Source organism: Coturnix japonica, chromosome 13, assembly GCF_001577835.2.
Source record: "Coturnix japonica isolate 7356 chromosome 13, Coturnix japonica 2.1, whole genome shotgun sequence".
NCBI lineage: Eukaryota > Metazoa > Chordata > Aves > Galliformes > Phasianidae > Coturnix > Coturnix japonica.
The window spans coordinates 4031941-4051560 of record NC_029528.1 but is presented as its reverse complement, the minus strand read 5'-3'; the positions used below and the strand labels follow the sequence as shown (position 1 = coordinate 4051560).

Genomic DNA, 19620 nt, shown 5'->3' with positions numbered 1-19620 from the left:
CCGCTAAGCTCATGGCACTTACGGGCAGACTTGTTAGTCGTTAATATTCTTTGTATTCCTCATCTTTGGCTTCAGAAAACAGAACCTTTCATCTTTTGCCCTGCTTTGTTTTTCAGAAGGAGCCAATTTTGACTGGAGGAAAAAAGAAACCCAAAAACGTTTCTCTGTAGCTTTCTTAGAAGCTTCCGAGCAGTCTCCCCTGCTGACTTTGTACTTTTGCAGTAGACAAACATTGACTCTGTTTCCTCAGTTTGACACAAAGTATAGGTGATTTATTTTTTTCCTCTTGGTTTTAGCTTTTTGGTGATGTCTCAGCATCTTGGCAGAAAGGTATTAATTAGCAGCTATGGTGCATTTCCCTGGAATTCTCATTCATTCCATGTTTTTTCTGTTAGTCTTATAGTCCATAAAACCTAGTTGGTATAAAGAGAACATAGACGTGTCTGGACTTGGAGGTACTCCCCTGATTTGGAGCCTAAATGTTTATTGTGATTGTTCTGTGGGTTCTTGTTTCTTTCACTAAAAAAATCAAAAATGCTGATGTGTGCCAGGGATGAAATGTCTGTGGCCAAATCCAATAATAAAGTGTATTCCTCAGGTAGGGAGTGCTTTCTCTTTATCACTACGTGCTCTCCAGTTCTAAGGGGTCAAACCTGGAGCGTTTGCTAATCTGCAGAGCTGGCTAAAAGAAAGTGACAGAGGCACAGCAGTCAATTTCTGATGATGTGGAATCTTACAGCTCAGTTCTGACATGCAGGACCAAAAGGAAAAAAGCTTCTGGTCTGGGCTATGTGTTTGTTTTTGGTTTAAAAATCACTTGAGGTTTGCTACATGCTTTTTTTGGCTGTGCCAGCAGTTCATATCCATTCTGCTCAGGTTTTCCCACTCCTAGTTCTGATGCAGTGCATGCAAGTGTGATCATTAAGTGTGATTATCACATTTTTTGACCTATTTAAAAGTCTCTGGCTGTGAAATTCCTAAGATTCTAATTTAAGCTATAAAAAAAAGATTATTAATGTGCCATCATTTACACATTTCATGGCTCATTTCCTGATTACAGCGACTTTGAATATGTACATACAGTCTGTTCCAATGCATGTGTATAAACATCATATAGCATGTAGGGTCTGGTCATTGAGGCTTGGATCTCATGTTCCAGAGAACTTATTGTCTACAAATCAGAGCAGATAGAGAGAGCCACGAGTGCAGGAAGCTGCTACTTTCCATGCTGGTGCAGGCAAAAAGCAAGCTGCTCTGTGCATCTGCACTCAGTGGGTCTGGGAAGAGCAAAGAGAACTTTAGAGGTCTTCTGGTATTTCCTATCACTTCATTCAGTTGTCATCTTATTCAGACAGAAACTGTGCAGGCCTTTATCTGCATGCAGAGAAACTGGGGTAGCAGTTACATGGGTCACTCATGATTTGGCTGTTAGGATGACACAGTATGACATAATTCACCAAGGTTATGAATGCAGCAGCAAACAGTGGATCCAGGAGAACCCATTGGGTTGGAAGTATGAAGCCTTAAGGGTGGGTTGGTTGGGTATCCTTTACTTGAGTAATACTTTCCTATTTCCCATCCTTCTGCCACAAGTCCAGAAGTGGTTTTGATTGTTGGAGCTGTTTGGGCATTTGATATGACCCTCCTCCTCCACACTGTCACCTGGGTCATGGCCACAGTGGGATTCTGTGTGTTTTTTCTCATAGGTCAAGGATAAACTACAATACCTATTAGCAGGAGAAAAGCGCAGTGAAAGACAGATGAAGTAGTTAATTTCTCTTATTGACACTTCTGGGTCATGGCACATGACCATGGAGACCTGATCTGACAGAATCAAGTGGTCCTTTGCTGGAGTGTTTTTAGTGATTGCTTCAGTTTTGTGTGAGGCTTTCATGTATGTTTTGGTAGTCAGTTTGTCGCCTCAATAGTGTTTGCTGCATCAGAAGTGCTCAATGCAACCAAGAAAAGAAGCCAGCAAAGTTTGAAAGACCACAGCTTAGAGTGGTCTTAAGTTCCCCCTCTTCAAAATACACCATTATGATAGTGTTGAACATGCTAAACCTGTGACCTTGTGGACATTTCAGAACTGGCTGAAGTGTTTAGGGCATGTGAGCAGTTCTTCACAAGTCGGGAGCAGTCTCTGGGCCTGGGTATTTGCAAATTAAGGACAAGGGCTGCTGGCTACTCAGGGAGGAGACTTTCTTACCACCCTATAGCATCATACTTGGCTCTTTGGTCCTACGTGAGCTGTACGAATGTTTGCTTCTGTGAGATGAGCAGTGACTGTATGAATTTAGGATGGGTGCTGAAAGTGAGATCTGGAGTAGAGCAAGGTGGGATATGAGCTGAGGGAGAGCTTTCTCCTTCCTGCCTTCATGGAGGCTGCCAGAGGCACAAGCTTCCTGTGCGTGTCAGAGATGGGATTTGTGCTTTCATTCAGTGTGTGCATACGTTATATGTGTAATAACCATCTGAAATGCTGTTTAGAATTGCTTTAAAATACCCTTGATAAAACTTTATAAAGGCAGAGTAGCTGCAGTTTGTTACTAAGGTGCTGGAGGTGGCTTGGCTCCTTTGGATCCTTCTGTTTCTCTCTAGAGGGAAACTGTTCAGGAGGTGATAGCAAAGCCCTGGTAGCCCGTCTCATTACGTAGTGTACACAGTTGGAAGAGCGTCAGCTTGTCATTTGCAGACTTATTCCTTAATGTGGTTTAGTAAATAATAAATGTACACAAACTCCTATGGAGCATTTCATTCATAAGCTGCCAGGCTATGGTATGCGTTTCGAAATGCTGCTTTGGGAGTTGTGTTTTCCAGGGTAATTTCATTAACTGATACTAAACCTTTCTCAAATCCACATGGATCAGATGAGGAGCATCTATTAGTGATCCTGCTAATAAAGAGCATTTGTGCTTTGTTGTCATTCTGTGGAAGACCTTTTGTGCAACGACCCCCTTTGTTCTTTATTGCATAGCGATTAGCTGTTACTAATTCACATCAGGAAGATGTTGTTGACAAATTGGTGGCTTGGAAGCAGATGCTACAACATCATATAGGCTAATAGAAATATTTGAGGTAAATGCAAGAAGTCCATATGAACAGGGATGGTTACAGCAAAGCCCTTCTCTTGGCATTACTTGTGCCTTCCTCTTCTGGGCTTCAGTAGTGTTAACAGCTGTGCAGTTTGTGTGTCTGAGCAAGCATCTTGCAAAGGGGAACCACAAATGACAGCAGTATTATGATTAAAGGGCAGTCAGTACTGATGGTGAGCCCAGCATAAAATACAAATCTGGCTGCAGTTAGGAGAATGTGCCCAACTAATAAGCAGCTTAACTTGGTGTATTATTGTGAAATAGAAAGAAGCGTGAAATATGTGATATGAATAGTAGGCTGGCTTTCCTTGTCACTTCATATTTGTGTTCCTGGAGCTCTCCTGGCTTTACCAGGGTTACTGCTCAATGACACCCGACTGAGTGAGAGCTGGAGTTCTACTTCTCAACACTTTTCTTTTAATAGCACAGCAGTATAGCTGGCGTTCTCTGTCATAGCTTAGATTTGGCGATTTCTTAGCAGACAAAATGCAGTCAGTAAGAACTAGTTGGTTCACAAAATGTTTTCTTTTCCCGATCAGATGCTAATGCTGCCACTTGATGCAGCTCTGCTAAAGTGACCTAATCCTTTCTTGGTAAGGGGAGATGGATTGGACTGTTATTGTTTCAGCCAGATACATCAATGAATATTAAGACTTGATCCACAGCTCTTTGCTGTCAATAAGTGAGCAATTGCTGTCTACACAATGGCAGATCTGGTAGAGGTTTGAGCTTCTAAGAGATTGTGAGTGCTTGTCAGTTAAATTGAGATCAACCCAGAGACTTGTTCTCATCCACTGGAATTGTTCAAAGTTTGTTCTTCATAGAGAACAGACTCTGGCCTTCTGTGTCTGGCAGGATGAAACGAGCTTTTCCACATCAGCATTGATTGCCTGACGAATGTTTGTGTTTTAGAGATAGATTTGCACAACCACTGAGCAAGTACTACTGAACTACTTGAACTCACTTCCTAGTGGTTTCTGTTTCAGGCTGTCCTATAGGCTTTTATGAGCATGGAGTTATCATAAGGTTGTCGTCTCCCTCTCCTCCCCATCTGGCATGTTGCTTTATGAACTACATCCCAAGGTCTCAGTGGTTTGCTGCAATAAGAAAAGCCCATTGTACAAGGCCGTTTGTCTTATGGGTGTTTCTGTAAACAGCACGAGAAATCTGAGGTTCCATCTTGAACACCTTCTGTTTTGATGTTTTGACAAGGATCATTTAAACCTCTTATGGCAAGTGATTTTTATGAGCATGTGTGGAGTGGAATGTGTAGTGCTTGAGATGGTGGGGACTGGGAAGACACATGACAACTGCTTTGTGTAAGATGATCGGTGTTTGGAGGAACAAATGGTGCATTGAGATGACAAATGGAGCAGCCGAGGTGCAGCTGGGCTGCTCGTTGTGGAAGCATTGCTGAGCAGTTTCATGGCTGTTTCTGCTGTGCTAAGAGTAATAAAAATGCATTTGCTCTCAGTGTATGAAAGGATTTTGAATGCTGGTCAATATAAACTATTTCCTGTTAGATCTGAGTTTTGTTGTAAATTAATGCTATAATTCCAATTGATTTAATTAAACCAGGTTCCGGGTCCCTGATTTGCAGACTTCTCAAGTAGTAATTTTTATAATTGCAAGATTTTTAGGCAAATAAATGGCCTCTCTTTTCTTGCCTGCTGGGTGAGGTGTCTGGTGATAATTAGTACATTTATCAAGGCGTCCTCCCCTGCTAGAGATGGGCTGTTATCCACTTCTGATGGACAGGAAACAGCGGGACAGTGAGATTATGGGACCTATCTAAGGCTGATGTGTGATGTAGCAGAGAACGAGAGTGAAGTGCTGGCTCCCTGAAGCTGTCCTGCTCCCCTGAGTCTTGCATCATTCTTCCCTTGGGCTGCCTTGTGCCTTTACTGTCCCTCAGGAGGGCAGACAAACACTATACACACCTGGCACTGTGCCCTGCATCAGGCTCACCAAGGCAGCCAAGGGGAGAGATGTGCTGCCCTGTCCCATCAGCAACCCGGTCTGCTCCCTGTGTTTTGTTCAGGCTGCTGCAGGAAGTTGTATTTATTGGAGAGCCTCCCCTATAGTTTGAAGATGGATTTTAGTCCTCCATTGGAAAAGAATGAGAGACTCAACTGGGCTGGGAACACTGCAGTGATCTCCTGCTGGTGGCATGCTGGGGAATGGGTGCTGGTTTCTTGGCTTTCCTCCTCATGAGATGATGCACGCTGGTATCACACTGGTATCACACTGCTCCGCTTAGGTTCGAGTTCTCTCACTTGATTTTGAACGTGTTGGCCTCCCTCAGTAGTTAGTGGAGGAATTAATGCTGCATTCTACCTAATTGTTCATCAACAGCTACAATCACGGCTAAACCACTCTACACCAATTAGCTACACAGTAATTAAGAACATTTAATCGGACAGACATCTGAGATGTTACTGCTTCCTCAGCCTGGGAGTGCTTTAGCAGATCAGCACATGCACTGTGAGACTAACCTTGCTTAGTCTCAGCCCTGCACTAATAAGCAAAATCACTCATTTCCTCATTCAGAAATATTTGACCTTTAGCCACGAAAGTGTATTGAGGAGGTGACTTAGACCATGGAAAGTTGTGTTTAAAGCCTCATTTAGTCAATATATAGATCTTCTTTATATGCATCTTTAGCTCATTTATATTACTACTAATTATTGTGTGAGGTAAATAGTTTAGCGAGGCCAGATTGAAAGATGAATGGCCGTAAAAAGAAGAAGTTTATTTGTTGTTATTCTGACAAGACCAGAGAAATCTGTACCCCTGAGTTAACTTCTAAGCCTTCTGAACCTCCTTCAATTAGTGTTTAATTGGTGTTTTTTCCTAAAAACAAAGATGCTGTCAGCACAAGTCACCATGTCACCACAAAGGCCATTTACCTTTCATAGAAAACAATAAAGAGCTGCATAAATATTCTTAGTAAGTTGCTACTGGATTGTGTTAGTGAAATATGTCTGTGTTTGTGGTGTGTTCAGCCCCACGGTTTATGACACCACTCGAAAAATGAAGACATTCATGTGAGTTATTTGGAGCGTGGTGACAAGGCACTATGACGTGGCTGGGTGTGAAAGAGCATTTCCAGGCATATAGAGAGCAAACGCAAGTCACCAAGCATCACCAGTGCTAGAGGAAAGCAGACTGTTTGCTCCCTGTTTGCTCACAGGGACCAATAGATGGTTATGAAAATCTCCTCTGTGTGACTTCTAGAGTCTTGACAGTAGGATTTTTTGATCGCTGTGTGGTACCGGGGCTCTACTATAACCATCTCCCATCTGTGGTTTGCCTGAGCTCCCTGGGCATCTGTGTGTTACCAAGACATCATGCTGAGCTGAGCACTAGAAATGTAGACAGAGACACATCTAAGAAAGGTTTCTGGAGAGGTCAAATATAACCTAGACTTCTACCTGACGGTGCTTGCACACCAGAATGCAGCTCCCAGAAGAGTAAAGGTATCAGTGGGCAAGTTTGGGTCATGAGAAGCAGCATACCTTGGGCACATAAGGAGGTACCCCAGCATCCCTGTCATCTGAAGCAGTTGTGCTTTGCCTTCCCTATCCAATATAACAATGGGGACAGTGGAGAGTAAAGAGCAAGGAAGGAGTGGCCCCTGCCTGCATCTCTGTATGATTACATCAAATCCCTGTGCCTTTGCTGTAGTATCTCCTTAAAATCTGTGCGCCTGACACTTTTGCTGTAGCACAGTTGAATTCATTACCATCCTGAGTTGCAAAAGAAAAGCAGGCTCTTGCCAGCCTGCTGCAGAGCTACCTAGGAAGATTCGGAGCCAATCTCCCAAGGGACAACTGCAGGTTTCAGTCTTCTCCTTTCATGTAGCTCATCTGAAAAAGAGCAAACTATTGTGCAATGGAGTTGCTGTATGCAAATTAGAGATACGACCTTTTGTCTTTCCAGCATTTTCTGTTTGCATTGCTCCTAAAAGCAGTTGCAGTTTCCCAGCTTCAGCCTCTGCCTCTGAAAACACCCGAGCTGTGGGCTGGGAGTATTGATACAGTGCGTGGTGTCTTTAGGTACAGCGGTCACAAAACAGCGGGTGGCGGGATTGACAGAACCCACAGGCGGGTGATTTGTACTGCAGACAGCAGCACAAAGTAGGGGCTCTTTCGGTTAATGAATATTGAACTTCTCTTGTCTAGCAGCAAGTTGTATCCTGCACTGCAAACGTGCCTCGTTGTGAGAGGCTGGGCTGCAGACGGGGCGCTGCTTATGAATCCATTAATTCCTGTCTGGTGGACGAGCCTTCTCCCAACAGGGCTCTGCTGGTCACCCGATGGTTGGTATCATGCAGGGTGATTATTTCTTTTAGTTTCAGAGTCTTATTTTCCTCCTGAAAGCTAAAAGTCTTTACTCAATGGCAGATGTGTTTTTGTAGCTGCCCACATGGCATTTTGTACATGACAATATTCAGCTTTGGAAAGAATTGATGTCATAAATTTGTGCACACAGCAGTCCTTAAATTCAGTTCTATTTGTGGCACAGCTTCCAAAGGGCACGTATGGCTCAGAAACATTGTGACTATTGCATGAAATGGTAATTTTAGTGCATGGAAGATCAGCTTCTGATTTATTTTTATTAGTGCAGATGAAAATTACTATGATATTTCAAGTAGAGCATAAAATAAATATCTCTAATCTCATTCCATGAGGAATGGTAACTTCCCATTTTATATTCCCTTTCTTTCCCAAGCCACTGTAAAATGCTTGCTATGTGACTTGAGTGTCTATTCTCTCGTGTTTGTGTAGGAAGGTTTCTGTCTTTCTTTTCATTCTCATGTAGGAAATTTATTTTCATTTCTGTAGTGGTTTATGTATGCAGTGTGAAATTTCCAGTTCCTTTGATCATGGAAAAAGTCTCATTTTTTGACCAGAGCTCAGAAATGTGCATTTATCCCAATGAACAAAGGCATGTTAGGAAATGCTGGACACTGCAGGTGATTTTGATTAAAAGAATGCTAAAAGTGAGAAAGCAAACATTTGCTACTAGCAAAAATACAGGGCTTATGCAAAGAACTGCTTCTCATCTTCCTTATATCAGCTACAAGTGATGGCCAGCATGGCCCTGATCAGCATCCAGGTAGACTCCTAAAAGGCTGGCGGCTGTAAACTGGGGGTGTGGGGATCATCTGGGGGCTCCAGCCTCTGCTTTGGTTCCCTGGTTATTTTGGTGTGAGCTGAGGGGATAATAAGCCCTTTGCAGACTTTGGGCTGTGTCTTTCCTGCAGTGGTTTAATCTGCTGCCCTTGTCCACGCCATGGGGCAGCTGGCAGCACAAAGCCTGGCCTGCAAGTGGTGCTTCCATCCTCTGCCATCTCAGGGGTGGCATGTTGTGGGAGATGGGAGTAAGGTGGATCCCAGCTGCTAGGACATGCTTATCTGCCCTTCTGGGGCTGTTCCATCCTCCTACTCTTAACGTGCCAAATCTGTTGCCTGATAGTGCTGGTGTTGCTGAACAGATAACAGAGGATACAGTGATGGTTCTCAGGGTGTGGCTCAGCAGTGCTGCTCTAAACCAAGGAAATAAGTGCAGATAAGAGGATAAGTTTAAGGATAAGAGTGTTTCCATCCATAGGTAGTTGGCAAAAAGCATGGTTATAGCCTGTCCAGGGCTCTGTATCTGCATATGGGAGATTAACGTGTGGTTCTATGATGTAGTCTTGAGTGTTGTCTAGAGAAAAAACTACTAAGAATGTTAGACAAAGTGATGTTTCAGTAGGGTTAATTGGTAACCTAATAGCATTGTGGGGAATTAATAAAAGGTTTCTGAAAGAATCCTGAAGGATTCAAGTGTCTCTTAGAATATTAATGGAGATGCATGCACGGGTATTTGCTTGCATGTGTGTAATTGTCATTGCAAAGCCTTTAAATTGGAAATCATTGGTACAGAAGCGAAGTTAAGGTTTAGAATGGATTTAGTTCAAACAGCCATAGGGAAAAGTCAGAGTATTAAAGCACTGAAAAGCTGTCCTGCAAGGCATTCGCTTCTGTATCAATATATTGATTATTCTGAAGATGGAGTGGGCACGTACTTGGGCCTTCTGATAGGAGAAGACAGTCTGGGGGAATATAGAACTGTTCAGTAAGAAATCGATATTGATGCTTCCACTGAAGATCTGGAGAGAGCTCCTGTGAATTTTTCTCTGTCTTCCAGTAGGGCAGTGACCAATTGTGGCCTAAAGGTGAGGAGACCGGTGTGGTCTGAGGCACCGCAGGTGTAAGAAAAGCAAAGTCATGATTTGAAAATATTTATAATGGCAGGGAATTTACACTGCTAAAATGACACTTCTGCTGTGAATAATTTACCGTAATGAAAGTCAAGAGCCTGGCATCCTGGTGAGTTGACATTGACTGTTCACGGTGTGAGAGCACAGAGATGTTCCTGTAGAGGTGAGGCTGTTGCTTATTATTCTGGGGCATAACTTGAATGGGATAACTGTGTTGGTAGCACATAGTCTGCTAAGGGTTATTAGTTATTGGCCAATGGAATGTGTGATCAGGACAGTGTCTGTCCCAAAGGCCTTTCCCACCTGGGAGCCCACCATGTACACTGCCCAGTGAGCATCACTCCCTCTGGTTGTGACCTGTGCTGGTGTAAAGGGTTGGGCTGGTCTTACAGCTCATCTTCTCTGTCAGCATTCTTAGTGACTGTATTGCAGAGGGTGAAGGGTGTCAGGCATTGGGGACTGCAAGGAAAACTGCTGTCAGTGTTGGAGTGGGAGCCAATACCTGTTTGTGCTCCCCACTGCCATCTCGTCCACATTCATGTGATGATAATGCCCAAATCCACTGGACTGCTTTGCAGTGCTGAGGATGCTCGTCCCTTCCTGTCTGTACACTGCAGTGCAGCACAGTGCCCAAGTGCTTAAGCTAACTCCAGACAGCACACACTGTTCACTGTTTACTGAGTGGTCCTGAGGAGCTGAGATGGGGCAGAGAGGCACGTCTGCCTGGTCTGGTGCAGAGTACAGAGCCAGTCCATGCCTCTGTGCTGCAGAGCATGCATGTGCCCCGAGGCTCCTATGTTCACAAGAGGCAGCTCATCCCTATCTCATGAGATTTTATGTAAACTTACAGACACAGCTACAGTGTTTTCTTTGGCTGCTTGGAGCTTCATCTTTGACTGTATGGATTCCTTTAGGAGAAATCAGTGTATTTAAGGGTTGCTTGGTCCCTGCTTGCAAGTACACTGCTTGTATTCCTGGATGAAAGTATTCTTGGAATTCTTATTTTAGTGCAGACTCTCCAGTGGGCAGTCTTCTATTCCAGAACGATGGGCTGTTCTCCAATTTAACATAATGTACTTTGTAAGAATAAGTCTGTAGTTAGATGTGCAGGAAATACACTCATTTACCAAATCTCATAAATTAAATGGAAGCTGTCTTCTCTCTTGCAGTGCTTAAAACATCATCCATTATGAAAAATAGCTCAGTTTTAGGACTGATCTTTGATTTTTATGAGCGATCCCTTGTAGATATTGAAAGTGATTTTTTTTTTCTGCTACTTCTTTTTACAGAAAAAGGGATCTCAGCTTTAGGAATTATGGTTTAAGCTGCTAAGAATTGTCTGGCAACTCTGTGCTTGCTGCCAGGAAGCTGTTACTGTGCTCAGGACAGTACGTCTCTGCTGTTTGATGTAATATTCTACGTGATGAAAAAATAAAGTAGCTGCTTTTTTTTCCCCCTTCCATGTGTAGCCCCCCCCCCAGCTTCTGGGGAGCGCAAGATTAATCTTCTGGCTGCCAATCTACAGAGCTTTTGCCCAAGCCAGACACTTAGCAACGCCCGCACTGCACCAACTGTATCAGACAAAACCCATCGCCTCTCCTTGGCAGGCTTTATCGATATAGCTGTGCAGACGCTCTTTCTCTGCTGCCTCGTCTTTGCTCCTTGCCTCGCTTCACTTTGTCATTTCCAGGTCACTTCCCTTGCCTTTGTCAGCATGTTTAGCATTACTCCACGTACGCACTGCCCTCCAGAGCACCGTCATGCATATTAAACGCGTGTCTGGGACCGTGGCATGAAGTGGCCCATCCACTTAGGAGCCTGATGAAGGCATTGAGAAGAACAGATTAGCTTCAGACCTTTGGGAGGTTGGTTTCCTGCAGCCTCACAAGCAGCTCCTGCTGTCCTGCTGAAGCCAGGGTGCACATGTGGCCCTCATGCAGGTGGGCACACTGCTTCTGCCATCTCTTGCTTCTCTGTCTTGTCTTTGGTGCTGTCTGAGCCAGCCTAGTTTTGTAATGTAATTATTCACGTCGAGCATAATCAATGAGCCACAGAGCAATCAACTGGTGACTCCAATCAGCAGAATTACTCGGATGGATCAGAGCAAGTTCCTCTTTCTGAAAATGATGTTGTCATTCACACAGAAGTGAGTTCAGGGAAACCTCATTCTTTATACAGCTTGTGCTGTGACTCTTGGTACCTGCCACACAAGTCCTTGTCTTGTCATATTGGGAAGATGTGGATCATGAAGGCCTTTGAGTGCAGGAGTGCCATGGTAGCAATAACCATATGCAGAACATTTTGTAGCTTTCCCTCCCTGCTGAAGTTACTGGTGGGAAGAATGTGAAAGTGTTGCAGTCAGTTTTAGCTGGATGTCTGTAGGACCCCAGAAAAGTGGAAGTTCATGCAGTTGTCCAGCAGGGAGTAGCTGAGGCTGAGAGCTGCCAGCCCATGGGGTATCCCCAGTATAAATGGGCCATGTACATTTGACACCTATGACCCCTGTGCCCTGGGTAGGTGAGTCTTTCTGCCTCTTTCATGTGCATCCTTTCTTCCAAATCACAGAAATGCAGTGTATCAGGAAGGGAGGAGGGGCTTGGTATGAATAATGGCAGTGGGTGCTTGGCAGGACTTGGGCCAAGATTACAGCTGTATGGAGCGAAGGCCAAATGTGTGCCCTCCCTTTGCATTTGCCTCAGCACAGCTGTGAGAGTATAATGCAGATTGCCAGCCACGTGCTGTGATTTTTTTTATGTGCTCGTCTCTGCACGTACTGGTTATGTATTATTCTGCAAACCTGCCTCTGTCTGTTGGCCAGCCCCAAAAGCCACGCATTTGTTTCCTCCCCCACATGTGCTGGATGCCACTTGCTCACCAAGAGCAGGGTTTTGAAGATTTTACCCTAGTTTGGAACTGATGCCAAAATGGATGGTCTCTCTCCTCTTTTGCAGTTGTGCATCTCCTCCTTTGCCTCAGGTTTGCAGGTTGTGTGGCCAGCAGCAGCTGACTCATTGGGCTCGTTTAGTGAGTCATTCAATTTTGATAAGGGGCAAAGGAGTCCTTGGAGGGTTCCTTCCCCCTCTTGGTGTGTTAATTTTCTGCTAGCTCAGCAGACAGTGCAGACTTGTCTCACTTGTCTGCCAGTCGCTCCCTTGCAGGGGAAGCAACAGGCAGCGTGGGAGAATGGGATGGCTTCTGCATGTTGTGCATGGTCACACCAGATTATGTTTAACATCAAACTGCTGTCTTACGTACTTACTGCTTACCTTGGATGCATCTGCAGATGAAAACTGCTGAGCTTTTAAATGGCTGGTGTCGAGTTTTGAGTTTTAAAATACAGCCACAAGTAACTATTTGGCTTTAAAAAGCTAAAATGTTGTGTGTGTGAACTCATTAATTTATTGTCAGGCTTGTGTTGATTGGAGCAAGCAAGAGTCAGATGCTGACATCTAAATACTTCCATGTTTTTGGAAACTCTGTTCCCAAGTCTGAGATTGTGTCCACATGTTGATGGTGATCCTTCCCAACATGCCTGATCCCCAAGGGGATGGTTCCCTACCTGTCTTTGGGCACTGAGCTCGAGTCCCAGAGTTCTACTCCTGACCTTGTGCATCTTGTCCTGGGCTGTCGTACAGGGCTAAGGGAAGCCAAGGCTGAAGGTATTTTGAATTGCCAAAGCCTTTTGCATTTTGTGTGTTTGAAATCCAGCTGGGGAGGAGAATTTAATCTACTCCATTTTACTGTTATTTTAAGAGTTTTGTGTTTCGAGTTGGAGGGTTTTCTTGTTTTGTTTTTAATCCTCATAATAGCTGCTAAAGCAGTATAGGAAACCTAAACTAGGACTCTTGCTGTTCAGAAAAAAAAAAAAAAGATGTCTTAAAACTGTTTAGTTGGGCCCAGTTCTTTGACTTAATTCTAATCCCTTATTTGGAAGCCCAAAATACATAGGAGAAAGCCAAGCTGCACAAACAACTATTGTCTCAAAGATACGAGTGTGTCTTGGAGTACATCTCCAAGATTGCCTTTGTCTCCATAAGAATAAGCATGGCAGCATGGCACTCGTTGGCAAAATATTATTTTCCTTATGGCAGCCTTTCTGCAGACTTTAGGCTCTAGTTCAGCAAAACAGAACCATGTGAACAACTCTTCTGGATGGGGCATTTGTATGTTTACTTAACGTTAAGCACACTAATAGCCTGTTGGCTGTTGCATGTTCAAGCACACATTTAAATGATTTGCTGACCTCGGGCCAACATGCAGATGTGGATATTAAAATGAAAATGTAGGCATCCAACCCAGACTGTGAAGTTGAAATACTTCCTTTTCAAAGCAGTCTTGGGGATTTCAACAAACATTTTCCATTAAGATTAATGGGAGATATATGTCTTAATTCCTGTAGTCTGCTTTGAAAACATCAATCAAGCGTTACGGTATAAAGCCTTCACATGCTTGATGTCTTGGCGCTGCAGTCTGCATTCTCAGCTCTGTGGCCTTAAACATTTCCTGGTCACTGTTTTATATTGGGATTTAACTATCCTTACTGCTCAGTATTCCCAGTCCCTATGATTTTGTCTTTTGTTTCATGATACCTAGAGATTTATTGCAAAATAGCAGTTTCTGCTCCTTGATTGCAGTGGTGTTGTTGATTTCAATTATTCTTTCTATTTAGTGTGTGCTGTGGGAGGAGATGGACATTTACAACCTTTCTATTCATGAAAGAAGGACTTGTAGCACTTGACAGCCTTAACCACAAGTGCTCAGGGTCCCAGAGGGAATATAAAATTGATAGGCTTGTGTGTTTTGTGGTGTTTTTTTTTAAGTCTGAAGGTTTTGAATACCTGGGTGGGAAGCTGTTTTGCTGCTGAGGAGTGTTCAGCAGTGATGCAGCACCGAACACACAGGAACTGGGCACGTGTGTTGGGAGATGGGCTGGTCCTGCTGTGTGCCAGATGTACCACAGTCAAACTAATCTCCTCCCTGCCTTTCTGGAAAGTACTTGGAATTGTTGCCTCCTTGCTGTACCCTCTCCTTAGTGGTGCTCCAGGCATCCCAGCAGGGCATAGCAAGTGTAATTTCCATGTGCTAGCCACAGAAATGCTTATTCTTTTGGAGGCAAAAAAAAACCCTTGTTTTCCTTCAATTCTGCCTTTTGTGCGTAGGCATTGGTGCTTGAGGCAGAGCATTTCATTAAAGATTTATGTAAAGCAGGGGCTGGTCTCTGAGGCAGGAGGATAAAGTTGTGCTCCAGAATGTTAATGTGGAGCCAGAGTGGTTTTAGTTGTACATAACGCAGCAGTGGTTGGCATGGCATGAGGATGCATCCAGAGGAAGAACCTTGTGCTGTCCTTACCTTTGCCACCCTGCAACTTGATTTGTGTTTCAGGGTACGTGAGGGTGAAGTGGGCTGTGGGCAGGCTGTGCTGAACATGTGCAGGGAGCCCATTTAAGTCTCCTCCAGTGCTTTCCTGTAGGATCTTTGGTAACCCAAAGACTCTGTCTGTTGTGGAAACCCACAGTTGACTCCAGGAGTGTGAGTGAAGCGTTGCTGCAGAACCGGCAGTCCCTGCAGTTGTAATACTCTGGATATCAGATGTGCAGAAGGGTGCCAAGGTTCCTGCAGAGCTGTGAGCAGGCCCAGCCCCATCCCCAGCAGCTCATGCAAAGCTCAGTCTGACAGCACTAAGGAGATATGTAGCAGCATATGGAGCTTCCCTTGGGCTTTGTAGCTGCACGCAGGCACCCATGGTATTTTTTCAAGACAGAATTGTTTACTTTTGGTGACAGGTGTAGCTCCTGTTCTCTGCTTCATGGGCAAAGTTTCTTCTGTAAAGATGCACCCAGAGCTCCCAGGGGTTGCCATCCTTCATGTGTGCATTCAACTATCGCTGAGCAGCTGATTTGAATGTGAAGGCATGACTGGAAATGGGTTTTGTTTTAATGGAAATGTAATTACGTGTGTTTAGTAAACAAGTAGAAGTAATTCTGGAACATAAAACAAAGCAAGATTTGAATACTTATTAAGCAGAAACAATGGTGGTTGCTGTGCACCTTGCAGTAAACACCTGTGTCCTATGGCGTGGGCTATAGGTGTTGAGATGACCGTCCTGTGGGCACAGTGTAGGAGGCTTTGGCCAATGTGGTGTATGAAGATCCTATAAGTTACAGGATGTAGGACTGGACCAAGCCTGTCTGCACAGGCAGTGCTTCCCCAGCTAATCTCCTGGAGATAGGATCTTTGTGCTCCTTTTGAAGTTGTTTGTGGAAAGCCATGGTAATGTGGAGATTCCTTGGGCTCTTTCCCTTTGCCCAGCAGCTTCTGCTGGGGTTGTAGGCCAAAGTGCCACATTGTGTGTGTGAGAGGGAAATGCTGCTATAGGGCTCTGTGGGCATGCAGAGGGTCGTGGGTGGCAAATGTCTTGTGCAGGGACACACTGGTCAATCGCTTGCAACACTTTAACAGTGTGAGTGAGAAACAACTTTCTGAATGGGAAAACCCGAAGGTAGGTGTGCATTGCTCTGGTGGTTTGAGCTACCAGCTTCCACCAGCTGCAGAAAAGGAAGGTGTAGGATCCCAGAACTGAACTGGTTTTGTTACATGCACCGTGCAGCTGAACTAACAGCAGCCCGTGACCATCTCATCTGCAGTGTGTGTCAGGTTGGTGAGTGCATGTTCCAGTGCTGTTAACATCAGTCATCTGTGCGGAAAAGGCCAACAGTACGTGTGTTTTAACAAGCACACACCTGGAGGAGCACCCTCAGCTGGATTTTATTGTGTTTGCCAGAGGCATGTAATGTTAAGCTGGTGAGTTTTGCAAGACAGAGTTCTGAGTGACTTTGAATTCTTCTGGCTAAGTCATCTCGGTTGCTGGGGGAGTAGAGCTGTAAGAAAAGATGGGCCAGTTTTCTTATCCTGAGCAAGGAATATTTCTCCAGTTCTCCTAAACTGTGAAGTATGAATAGAAAAAATCCAAATCTGTTTCCTCATTTTGATGCTGTCTCCATTTTTGGCAGTGTAAGGGACACCAAAATGCCACCCCAGCCACCATAGACAGCAGCTGTCAGCCCCCAGTTGCTTTTAGCAACTCTGCAAGTGAGCTCTGGAAATGGCTTTGCAGATGTTACAATGTAAGGTCCAGAACTATCAGGTTGGCAGTGACAAATTGTTGTTTCCCAGCAGCTTTAGAGGACAGGGTATACTTGAAATAAATCTATCAAATAGGGTTTCACATTGGCAAGGGCTGTAAGCAAAAGTTTACTGAGCTTATTTATGATGTTGCACCCAGGAAATGAAATGGAGAAATGTCAAATGCTTTCAACAAACGCCAGCACAATTTAATGCCCCCTCCGCCTTGCTTGGATTTGTGCCTAATGCTTATTATTGCAATAAACCACATTCACGTTCTAGGTGGTAAATGGAATTCACCCAATAATTAAAACTACAAATAAAATACATTTATTCATCGTCTTCATTCCCCGCATAGTTTGCATTCTTAGCACTAGATATGGTGCAGAAATGTGCACCTTGGGCATTTTAGCTGTTCGTGGCGTAATGACAAAACCTGTTTGTGAGAGCCTTGGGAATCTTAAGCTGAAGGGAAACCACACAAAAGCTGGAGCAGAGCGGTTCTCTTACAGGATGTTTCCAGTCTCTTCCTCTGTGTTTGGGCCCTGGCCTGGTCTGAAGCTCATCTTCTTTTCAGACTGCCGACTGTTTCCATTATACGGAGACAGCCTCGAGTTCCTCAGTTGAGCAACCATCTGTCTGCCCTCCCACGCAGACACCTGAAGATGAGTTAATGTTGAAAAGAAAACAAATCATTTAAATGATTCTAAAGCCTCAAATGTGTCATGACTACAGAAAGACAGTTTCCTTTTTTGTTGTTGTTAATAGGATAGATACGTTCTTAGGAATGAAATTTGCTTATGTTAAAATGACAGCGTTCACTTTGGTAGGGTTATTTTGTATTTGTGCAAATGGTGTTATGACAGAATCATGGGTTGAAAGGGGACATCGAGTCCCACCTCCCAAACTCTCAGTGCCTCTGCTATAACACGCACTGAACGTGGGTCACTTTGACGCATGCAGTTAAATAGTTGTTGGATTCAGTCCCGAGGGCCGGCAGCCCTTCTGCCATCCTGGGGCACAGACAAGTGACGTGGGAGCTGTGGTCTGTTTTGCAAATCGCATCTCTTTGTGCAGTCCAGCTGAATGAAGCCTTTGTAAGCAGTCCCGTATTGAAGTGCAAGCAGCACAATTGAGCACAGCAGTTTCTTTTCAGAGGAGTGCTTCCTAATATTAGGGTAGACTTACACAAAGTATAAAAATTGAAGACAACTCTGTAATAAATCCTGAGATGCAGCTAGAGGGATCTTGGATTAAAAACCTCTTGCGTGCCGTTTTGTGAACAAACAACTTCACCCATGATAGATTGTGTGCCCCAAGCGTACAAAACAAGGCAATTAAGAGAAAGCACAGTCAATGGGATAATATTGTATTATCTTTTTGTTTCACATGAGTACTGTATCTCCTTTCCACTGTCAGTTTGCTGTAAATTGCACCTTGTCATTAATAGGATTATCGATAACTCTGCCAAGCAGAGCTTCTGCACAATTTACTGTTTACTGAAAAGCCTCTCTTATCATTAAAAAGTGTTACTAATATGCTTTAAATGTAAATCTTTTGCAGCACTAATGCTCTAGGTCACAGCCAGCAGCAAGTAAAGCTCTTCAGGCTGCTGAAGCTGGAAAACAGGGATACACGCCTGCTGCAAGTTTGTAAACCTTTAGAAGTGAATTTGTTCTTTCCCCTTGGCAGACTGAGGGGTGAATTCCCCCCTGAATAAATCTGCATGGGCCCCATTTGGATGCCAATCAGCAAATCCATATTTATGCAGTGAACGTAGGCAACCAGAAGCTGTTTGTTGCGTGCCAGAAAGGTAGTTAGCGGTGCAGGGCTGGCATGTTACGTGCTGACCCTCAGCTTGGATCCACGAGTCACAACTGCAGGGTGTGGGCATGTTTAGGGCTAAAAGAGACTGAACTGGGGCTAGAACTTCTTTTCAATGCTGCTTTTCACTGAAGTTTGGGTTCAAATTCTGCCAGCTATTTCCCAGCTTTTTGCTCTTCTTCCTCCCTGTGCCATGTGTCATCCTGGTACCTGCAGAATGCTTGTGCAGAGTGAACGGCAGGTAGTGCTCTGTGCCTTCCTTTCCCTTTGATGGCTTCTCAAATCCTCCCTGTGCATCCCTTCACGCTGTGGAGGAGCTGAGTGGGATCCCATAAGGCTTGAGAGTGGAGGTGCCATTCAGACATCACTGCTGTTTATTTGGTGGAACCACACTACAATGTTATCCTGGTCTGCTCTGCTCATGCTGAGTAGTGTGTGATTGTTGATGGGACTGAAAGCTGCAGGGTGGCCTGAAGGAGTGAAAACAGATGTTTCTTCCATCTCTGCTGAGATGCAGAGATTATCTGTCAGTGCTTTTTCAGTCCTGTATCCAGCCTGAATCCGGATTGGTGCCTAGAGCATCAGCTCTGCTCCATGCATGCCCAATCTCTGTGTAATATCCCCCAGTGCTCAGTCCAGCTGACACTTCAGTAACACAAGGGGATTTAATGGTATCTGGAAGATGTGATTTATTGGTGTTTGATGGAGCCCTGTGGTAGCAGTCTGGAGTTGGATCAAGGCGTGAGCAGCCTCACACTGGTGCCATCCTGACATTTCAGCACAGCAGTTGAATTCAGGCCAGCTAAGGACAGCGCAGAGCAATCCTGCAGGATTCCCATTAGCATCATGGTGATGTGCAGGATGGCTTTGTAGCCTGGGACCCACGTGGGGTTGAAGCAGTGACTGCTTCATGTTCTTACAGCACTTTTCTCTGCTCATGTAAAGCGGCGATTTGGAACAGCCTGCCCGGTCATTTAGATGATGGCTCTAAGCAGCACTTTGTCAGACTGTAATTTTAAAATTACATTGTGCTCTGCTAGGACTTGGCAGAACTTTCCCTAGGCCCGAACTTTTAAAATGGTAGCCTGAAAAGGCACAATTAAAAACACCAGGAAGAAGGAAGAGCGATTTGAAGCAATTTTGAGTGTTTTGAAGAGAATGCCCTGTGCTTCTGAGGCCGTGTTCCCATGCTGAGTCACATCCAAGGTTCATCTAGAGGAGCCAAGCTGCTGTTTCAGAGGTTGATGTTTGTTGACTGCTTTAGAGACTTTTAAAGACATCACCAGTGCACAGCGGCAGCATCTTGCAGGGAA

At 44.4% G+C, this 19620-nt stretch overlaps 1 protein-coding gene across 2 annotated transcripts in view; it reads left to right on the top strand.

The window, feature by feature from the left end:
- Positions 1-19620, top strand: part of RASGEF1C (RasGEF domain family member 1C) — a 68246-nt gene that overhangs the window by 5121 nt on the left and 43505 nt on the right. The gene's annotated exons all lie outside the window — the stretch shown is intronic.